A 10549-nucleotide genomic window follows, 5' to 3' on the forward strand; every position below is an offset into this window, starting at 1 on the left:
AACATGAAATTATTTATATTTTTTGTGAACTGTTAATGCCATAGAACTGTCATTCCAGGGTGTAAGTTGAGTTGTACAATTCCGAACATGAGTGGAGGTAGACGTAATTCTTACAACCCTGTAACTATTGCACATTGAGTTATTCCTTTATTGGATTAATAATTTGAGGTGTACATATATATATATATATATATATATATATATATATATATATATATATATATATATATATATATATATATATATATATTGCCTTTCTTGTATCCTCTACAAGTTCTAATTTCTCTATTTTTTCTCTCTCTTTTTTAAACATCTTGGCCACTCTATCCCACTAAATCCTTGTCCCCTGTACTTACCTTCTCCAACCAGCACTCCACTGATAGGTTCTTGCTCTGATCCTGCCTTCCTTGGCTCAACCCGCTCCGTTCGCATTGCGGGCTCACTCCGCTCCCCTATCCTGCCCCCAATTCCCACCCGCCCCCAGGACCTCTACATTAATACCTTCATAACCACACCCACTACACTACCTGGCCAATTATTCTCCACATCTCTGTCAACACCCACTCACTTATCCCGCCCAAACCATTCATCACTTAATACACCTAGAAAACCTTACCTGGCCAATTAGTCTCTATTTCTCAGTTAACACTTACTCCCAATTACACACCCATATCCAACCATTACTCAACTCTCCACTCCCTCATAATAATTAGAGGCTTAGCTATACCTCTATATATACAACACCCATACACCTATAGTTTACTCAGCCTTACCAACTCTTAACAGCCATCTTTAACAGCCATCTACATTATGATTTTAAAACCCTCATCCTTCTCCACTCTGCTGTTACTTCTCCTCAATATATCCTTCATCTACTATCTCACCCAGCCCAATTATACTAACCACTCACAATCCTTTCATGTAACCAATCATCTCAACTCACCTCCCTCAAACTCACACACCATAATATCTCCCCATCTATATGATATAAATATCCATCTACTCTTTCCTTATAAACGTATCACCCCTCATAAACATTTCACCACCACAGCAACTAACAAATCCTTAATCATCATAATAAAGCCTAACCTATACTCTAAGCAGTCCAAATACCTCTCCAACCCAATCCTATATCTAATTACCACACTATTATCAGGAGATATTCACCCTAATCCTGGCCCCTCCACCACATCCACTATAGACAAGTCCATACTATTCACCTCTCTAAACTCCCAAAGCATAATGAACAAAATCCCAAACCTCCATGCCTGGCTTATACATAATAAACCTGACATCCTATCCATCTCTGAAACTTGGTTAAAACCCCATATAAAAGACTCTGAAATAACACCACCCAACTATTCAATCATAAGAAAAGACAGAACCCTAAAAAAAAAGGGGTGGAGTAGCTCTCCTATACGCATCCTCCTTATTAGTTACTCCATATAACAAACCTATTCCCCACTTCAATAATGCTGAATTACTCCTAGCACTACTCCAGATTAATATACACAAGCACATATGTATAGCCTCCCTCTACATTCCCCCTGGTGACAATATTACTACACTCGAGGATATCCACCAACATTAGCAATGAAATAATAATCCTGGGAGACATGAATATCAGTTGGTCCTCTATTCAGTCTCCCACAAACCCCCTTAACATCAACCTTTATAACTTCTCACAGCTAATTAACTCCACAACCCGCCCCTCAAAAAACCTCTCCAGTGGTAGCATTTTAGACTGGATTTTAGTCTCTCACCCTCATTATTTCTCTGATAGTGGTATACTTCCAGACCCTCTTAGTGACCACCTACCCACATTCACATATCGACTGCCTTCACCTCTACACCATACACATAATTATATTACTACTCGCAACCAGAAAAACTTCAGCCCTATAACCTTTACTGACTCCCTAAAAACAATAAATTGGAATATTCTAAAAACTCTACCTCTAGATAATGCTGTTGCCCACTTCAACTCAACCTTCTTAAACCTTCTAGACTACCATGCTCCTTTACGGACTAAGAGAATAAAAATCAAAACTGCCCCTTGGCTAACCAAAAATACACTAACAACCATGAGACATAGAGATAAACTATGGGCACTTTACCAGAAAAATAGGTCTCCCCTCATTCAAAATGAATACAAAACACTTAGAAATAAAGTAAAAAAGCTTATTATCACTGACCGACAAAATTACTTCTCCATACTCCAAAACAGCAATAAAACAAACCCTCAGAAATTCTGGAAAGGAATCTCTACCCTCATCAATCCTGGGAAAATAGACAACCCTAGCCCAGACCCCAATGCTGCTGACATAGATATGGCCACACATTTTAACTTTTATTTCATTAACTCTATTTCTAAACTAACCGCAACATTTTCTAACAACACCACTCCCTCCACTTCATCCTCACCTTCCTCTTCTACTCCTACAACTACACACTCTTCCTCTCCATTATCTCCATCCTCTAATACCCTCTCTTCCCCTTCCTCTCCTTTCTCATTTAAACCTATACCCACATCCACCATAAAAAAACTCCTTCAGAAACTGAAGCCATGCTCTAATGTCCCAGATAACATCCCTTCATACTTTCTTAGCATAGCTGCAGAAGCCATTGCCTACCCCATTAGTATTCTAATCAACCACTCTATCCAGGAAAGCATAGTACCCCAAATATGGAAAAAGGCTTTTATCATACCCTTACATAAAGGCAGTAATAATAACAATACAACTAATTTCCGTCCCATCGCTATCCTATCTCCCATCTCGAAACTCCTAGAAAAGTGTATCCAACTACAACTCCTACCATATCTCTTAGACAATCACCTACTAACTCCAACACATCATGGTTTTAGACCTGGTCATAGCACTATGACAGCCCTCCTCTCCTTCCTGGAAACTGTAAATAAAGCCCGGGACTCCGGTCATATTGTCTCTACCCTCCTACTTGACCTCTCTAAGGCCTTTGACACTATCTCTCACAAACTTCTTCTAACTAAACTCTCTCAGCTCAACCTATCTTCTTCCTCTTTGAACTGGTTCTCCAGTTACTTATCTAATAGATATCAATCAGTAAAATGGAAAAAGGCCACCTCCTCCTTCCTTAATACCCCAACTGGAGTTCCACAAGGTTCCATATCAGGTCCTCCCCTCTTCAATATATTCATAAATGACTTCCGTAATTCTATCCCTTCCGCAAATATCATCCAATACGCAGATGATTCAGCTATTATCTGTTCTGCCACATCCATCCCCATGCTGCAAAAGCTTACACAAGATGCATTCTCAATCACTGAACAATGGATGGAAAAAAATCACCTAGCACTAAATGCCTCTAAAACCAAATTAATGGTTTTACTCTCCTCTAAAGTCACCTCTATCAATACAAACACATTTTCTATCACTAGTCATAACACATCTCTGGAATTGGTGTCTGAGACTAAATTACTTGGGGTCCAAATTGACGGTAATTAAATTCAACTCCCACCTTCAACTAAATAATCAAAAACTCACCAAAACTACTAGGCATCTACTACACCAAAAATCCTCACACACTCCACTAAAATCATCACTCTCTCTACTTTTTTTCATCCCTCTTCTATGGAGCCCACTCTTAAAAAAATAACTACAATCTTCTTAAAACAACTAACTCTCATGTTACTAACAAAATCGTACAAGATTTAGCGCTAGATTCATACACCATCTAGCCACCACTGTTTTTCTCTCCACAAACTAAACCAAATACTGTCATCTGCAGTATCCATGCAGATGACTCCATTTCTTCTCTTACTACTAAGCATCCTTTCCCTCTTGTACAAAATGCATCTTCCACATCCTACTAAGAGATCTAACCCACAAACCTAATAGAACTGCACACTGCAACCCATAACCTACGGAAAAATCACTATCCTATGGTCTAAATCGGGTCTGGAACTCTCTACCACCATCCATTCGTACCATCTCTAACCACTTTATATTCAAAAAATCTTTTCACTCTCATCTACTATCCCAGTGGGAATGCTCCTGCACCCATCCTTCATATCTACTATCCCAGTGGGAATGCTCCTGCACCCATCCATCATATCTACTATCCCAGTGGGAATGCTCCTGTTCTCATCCATCATAATATACACTGGCAATCACTTTTTACCCTCACTTTTTTCCCTCCTTTCTGGTAACTTCCTTTTACTGCCTCTCCTAACTCTTACATGCTCTGCTCATACTAACTAAACTATTTACAAAAAATATATTATTATATGTCATGTATTCAAGCTTCCTAAGAGTTAATGGCTCTCAGTATTTATATTGAAATGTTTTCTTTTCTAGTATGTATCTTCTGTAACATTCATCACAAGTCTGTACTACTTGTAACATTATGCTCTAAGCTGTATCACTTGTAAATAATTTAATCTAACCTAAAACCTATTGTAACCTTGTTTCTGGAGCTATACTACTTGCAATGTCATGCTCTAAGCTACATCATTGTAAGTATTGTAATCTAATGTAAAACCTGTTGTACTTTGTTATTGGAGCTTTTCTCCCCAGGACTCCATTGAAAATGGGTTCATCTTGGCCCAATGGACTAATCCTGGTAAAACAACTGCAAATAAATAAATAAATATATATATATATATATATATATATATATATATATATATATATATATATATATATATATATATATTCCTGTGGAAAAGTTTACATTGCCTTCTTTTTTGTAATGCTAACTGATGTGTGCTAAAGCCAAGCATATTTGGAAGGTCAATGGCAGAGTCTTAGTGTATGCATAATTTTTTTTGAGTTTTTGACATAGAATGTGAAGTGCAATGTCTTTACATTCATTCCCGTTTACTGGCGGTGTTCCATGGCATGCCATGTAAATAAACAATTAATACTTTTAAAACGTTGATTTTGTGTGATGACCTTTTGTATTCATTAAACACATGATGCATTGATTATATAACACATATTGAGGAAGTGGTCATAATGAGTTTTCAGGACATGGTATTCTGCACAGCATACATCAGTACAATATGCACTCGAGGTAATGAACATTTTTATTCCACTGAAGTCATGTTTAGACATATGTTTAAACCTGTGTTTCTGAACTCTTTATATTTATCTATCTCCTGCTGTTGCTAACTGTAATGTCTCATACTTTTGCACAAGAACTATTTGTAACATCATTCACGTTTTAACTTTAACTTTACTATGATCAGCACTATGAGTGACATAGTTGATACAGATCACAGCTAACGTGTTTAAGAACCATTAGCTACAGCTGTGTTGCAGCATTCATCTTTTAACTTGAAAGTATACTTCAGGTTGAATTACAGTAAAAATGAAATGACAACACTTTGTTCTGTCCATCTAAATTAAAACAATCCCTAATGTCAAACTCTGCACTGCTCATGCTATTCTTCAGAACAAACTGCCCTAACATGTTGAGCCACTGAGAAAGTTACAAAACAGGTGTATTTTCTGCAGTCAGTCTTGTCCAGAGTGCTGACTAAAGCACACCTCCTACACTCCCATGTATATTACCGATGTCCAAGTCTGCTTAATGCGAAATAAATTCTGAGTTTTTGCCTTGAGACTTGAACTGTAGTTCAGTGATGGCTATCACTCATAGGTATCAAGAAGCAATGGCAAACGCTGTGCAAAGGCTGAAGCCAAAAACAGAAAATTAGTCATAAATCAGTGTGATGATTGCTCAACGTTGTGGTCTTATACAAGTAAAATGTCGACGTAAGGATTCCTATTTTCCCATAGACATAAAAATATCTAGATTTGACATTTCATGCTTAACAGTATTTGCCTCCTGAAAACTTTTATTTTTCATTGACATCATGGTGCATTCATGTTATAAAACTTATTGAGGAAGGAGACATTCAAAGTTTTCAGGAGATGGTGATCTACATACAGCATATATCAGTACAGTATACATTTGAGGTAATGATAAATTTTATTCCATTGAAACCATCTTCAAACATATTTTTAAAATTGTGTTGCTGAACTCTCCATAATTTCCACATCATCATCTTGCTAATTGTACTACCTCACACTTTTGCACAAGAGCTATTTGTAACATATAATGCATATACAAATGAGTTTTTGCTATAATCATTAGTATGAGGACTGCAGGTGACACAGATGACAGTTACCATTTTTATATCCCAATGCACATACTTGTGTTGTAGCATTCACATTTTATATTACAAGTATAGTTCAGGTTCAGCTACAGAAAATACATATTTATTGTGACACTTAACATAAAAATATCCCTGATGTGAATTGAAACCCTCCACTGCTTTTGTTTAGAACTTACTGCATTAACACCTAGAGCCAAAGAGAAAGGTAAAATAACTGGTGTGTTTTCTGCAGTTACTACTGTCCAGAGCTATAGCGCACTGTTGACACTTTCAGTTGCAGTACTGATGGCTAAGTCTTTGCTCATGTGAAATACATTTTTGGGATTTTGCCTTGAGAAGTGGATTGTTATTCAGTGATAGCCACTGCTGACAGTCACCGATGCACACCACCAAGCATTATGAAAAGAATGAAGAAGAAAATTAAATCATGAATTCAGTGATTTCCCAACTTTGTGGCCTTATAAAAATAAAATGTCGACAATAAGGATCATACTTTTACCCAGACATCACTCTGTCTATATTTGAACCTTGAAACCATGGCATTACCATGAAACATTGACAAGAATAACAGTGTTTGCCACATTAACATTGACATACTGAAGTGTAGTAAGTAGAGCACATATACTCAGCTTTGCACTACAGACATTTTACATTTAGAGGGCAAGATATCCATGAACTCGCACTTATCATTTGGCCTTTCAGAGTAGGAGTCTTGGTGAATATGACCCCTGCAGAAGTTATGACAGTGAAAAATGTAAAAGTACAAACAAATATCTGCAAGACAAGATTATATTTCCTTGTTTATGTGCATTATTCAATAATGATCTTTTTGTACCATTAGTATATTACATTTTGCAATTATATTCATTTTTCTGTATTTGCATGTTGTATACATTTGATATAACTTACACCCACTTTGCCCTCACAAGCACAATCTTCTTATAATATTTTACTAAAGGGCATGTAAAAGTTATCATCTAAGTCAATAAATGTACATTGAACCTTGTCAGTAATCCTGTTTTCTGTGACACACCCTCTGTAAGTGTACTTCCCATTAGCAGGAGTAACAAACAAGCAATTAAATATGCACAACTGCTAATAAGTCACACTGGCAAGCCAAACTTCTGAATACTTGCTCTAGTACTCCTGAGGTGTGTGCACAGCATTGTACAGGTCCTAACACCATTTTTAGCTGCCAAAAGCTTTACACAGATTGAGTGATATGATAATGAGCTGATATATTTGATATGCCAAGAGAGGTTAATTTACATAATATAAACATAACCTTGGGCTATGGAACTTGTATTATGCTAGGGAAGACTGCTTGGTTTCCCAAGCACTGCCAAACAAAACTACTGTCGCTCACTATTAGAACTTTTGCATTTATTATACTTTTTGAAGAACTCTCTTAAAGTCTCTCAAGGTGTGTTACATAGCATACAATAATTGCTTGTAGAATTATTTTAGCATTTTATTAACATAATGAGTGCTGTTTATCCTATGCAAAGTTGTGCCTGCAAAGAACGTCTAACAATTGTTATTGCAGGGCTCCTTTACTTCTATTTCATGAGTTTCTGGAAACATTGGTCTGAAGAAGTTTACTGATTAGTAGACAAAAGCGCTAACAATAAATTGTGTTTGTTGGAACTATCATCTTTTTTTGTTTTCTGAAGTTTGTTTTAATATTTGGTTAGTTTCTGGCAACATTCTGAGGATACTGTCACATATATGACTTGTGTAACCTGTGTAGGTTACAGTTACATTAAGAAACTGTTCAATGCTAATGTGTTCTATTTCACTACAGCAGTTCTTGTTCCATTGGGAGGAGAGAATATGGGAATTTGTACAGGTATTACTTACCTCTTCTTATTCAGATATTCAGATATGTTATTAACAGCTTTAAATGGTGATGCACATAGTGATTTTGTGTGCCCAGTATTAGATCAGCTTGAAACCCCTCCCAGCCATTGTTGTGTTATCTAGTATATTTCTTTTTTACTTCACTACAGGGATATGACACTTAATCCAACAAAGAATGCAGTCCCATGCAAATCTACATTCTCATATGCTGAAATAAGGTAATTATTCAGGCTGTCCATCTCCTGTGGATCTTAGATATTCACTCAGCAGACAAACCCATCAGTGACCGTGTCTGGTGGCAGGTGATCGATGATGTGCATGGCCATGGGCTTGACTGCAACATATCAGACATAGGGTCAGTGATATTATAAAGAATGCCATCAATATTGCCATGCTTTGGCAGAGGAACAAAGAACCACTGGGGGTGGGCCTGCTACTGAACCACCACTCACTGAGATGGAAGAATTCCTGTTGACTGCACAGTATCCTGCTAGCCCAGAAGAGTTACTCAGTGCTGTAATGGACATAGGGGCAGAGGTTAAAGACAGCTAGGAGTATCCACTACTGATGATTCAGGTATGCCATTCATATGTACCTTTAGTACAGTTGAAAACTGTCTCTTACAAAGACGTCTTATCCTTAACCCCAAAAAAACAAAAATGCTACTATTTACCCCCACCCGCAGAACCTCCCCACTTAACTTTACTATTACTTCAAATGATGGAACTATAATATCTCCTGAACCAACCACCAAACTACTCGGGGTACTAATAGATAACAACTTGTCCTTTGAACCTCACATTAATAACACCATAAAAATAGTAAACAAGAAACTAGGTTCCCTCTATAGAATAAAACCCTTTCTTACACCTCCAGCCAGGGTTACTATTGCTCGTACCCACCTCATCTCTACCTTGCTCTATGCCTCCCTATCTATACCAAAATATGTAGAAGTAATCTGAGTAAACTTACATCCTCCTACAACAATATTGCCAGATTTGCAGCTGGGTCCTCCTATAGAACTCATCACTGTATCAATCTGAATCAGTTAGGATTGTTAGAGCTGCCAAATTTAATACTTTTCAATCAATTAATAGTAGCCCATAAGATCCTGTATTTACCTCAAAATACACCCATACTAACATCCCTAGTCATCCCCTATAATAACCTCAAGACCTTACGCTCAGCTAATAACCTGCTTGTACAAATATCAAAATCCAACAACTTAGCTGGTGACACCTTGTTCTCCAATACAGTAAGTAAAGCCTGGAACATCCTCCCAAGCCAGCTAACCTCAATATCCTCTGTCAGCTTATTTAAAAGCAAGCTTAAACCCTACCTCAAATCCCACTGGCTATGCCCCTGTGTTAACCCAGACTAAGTACCTAACTATTAAATAGACTCCCACAATTCCTAGCCTCCCATGATCATGATCTTGTGTTGTCTCACTAATTTTTAGTGAGCTTAACCTTCCTTAGGATTTTTTCTCATGTAAATAAGTATATACTGTGTAATGATCAAACACCGTCATATAGTATCACAACCTATGTGTTAAATAACACTAGAAATCCATCCTTGTTTGCTGTTCTTCTATACTCTATCTATTGATCTCTAGTGTTTTTCTTTCTTAGGTTTTTGTGAGACCTTAGTATCTCTTATCATAAATTACTAGGTGTATCTAATTTTGTAATATGTTATAAAGATTTGTACTACACCATTTCTAATACAAATGTATTAGTCTTATTCATCTATTCTTAGATACATTTTTCCTTTTTCCTACTGAAATATAAAATATATACTCTTAGGCTTGTACTATAATTGTTAAAACTTCTTATGTACCAAATTATAGTTATTGTCTTTGTCTTGACCTTTTATGTTGTTGTAATTTGTGGAGCTTTTCTCCCCGGACCTCCAATGAAAATGGACATATATCCAGCTGGACTAGCCCGGTCAACAAATGTAAAATAAAATAAAATAAATAAAAAATATATATGTGTGTGTGTGTGTATGTATATATTTAAGTCTACATTGACCCATTGAATTTACACTTTAGCGAAACTACAGTTCACCGAACAATAAAAAAAAACAAAAAACAAATGCAGACTGCTCCCCCACACACCTGCTACTAATATATATTAACTCTGAGATCGCACTACAGTGGGGAAAAGGGAATATTCCCTTATCCACACTGTATCGTGATCTACAACAACCGCCTCTCCCATACATCAGTTAAGGAACACTATACCTGCATCACTGCACCAGGAATTATGTTCAGTGAACTATAATACTGAAAATAGTTTTGTTCCATATAAAAGCTTCATAGTTGGTTTGAGCTGTATACATCGCATATATGACTTGCATGAAAAAAAACAAAAAAGACCACAAACTACTACTTTTTTCACAAATCCCTCTCTCGTGAAAAACAACATTTAAAGTCCTTTCTCTTGATAATACAACCATTGAAGTCACTTCTCATAGCAAACTATTCGAGGTGATAGCGGATGATAATCTTACATTTGTATATAC

The sequence above is a fragment of the Protopterus annectens genome, chromosome 5.part0, assembly GCF_019279795.1.
Source record: "Protopterus annectens isolate FY-2018-M chromosome 5.part0, PAN1.0, whole genome shotgun sequence".
Classification (NCBI taxonomy): Eukaryota; Metazoa; Chordata; order Ceratodontiformes; family Protopteridae; genus Protopterus; species Protopterus annectens.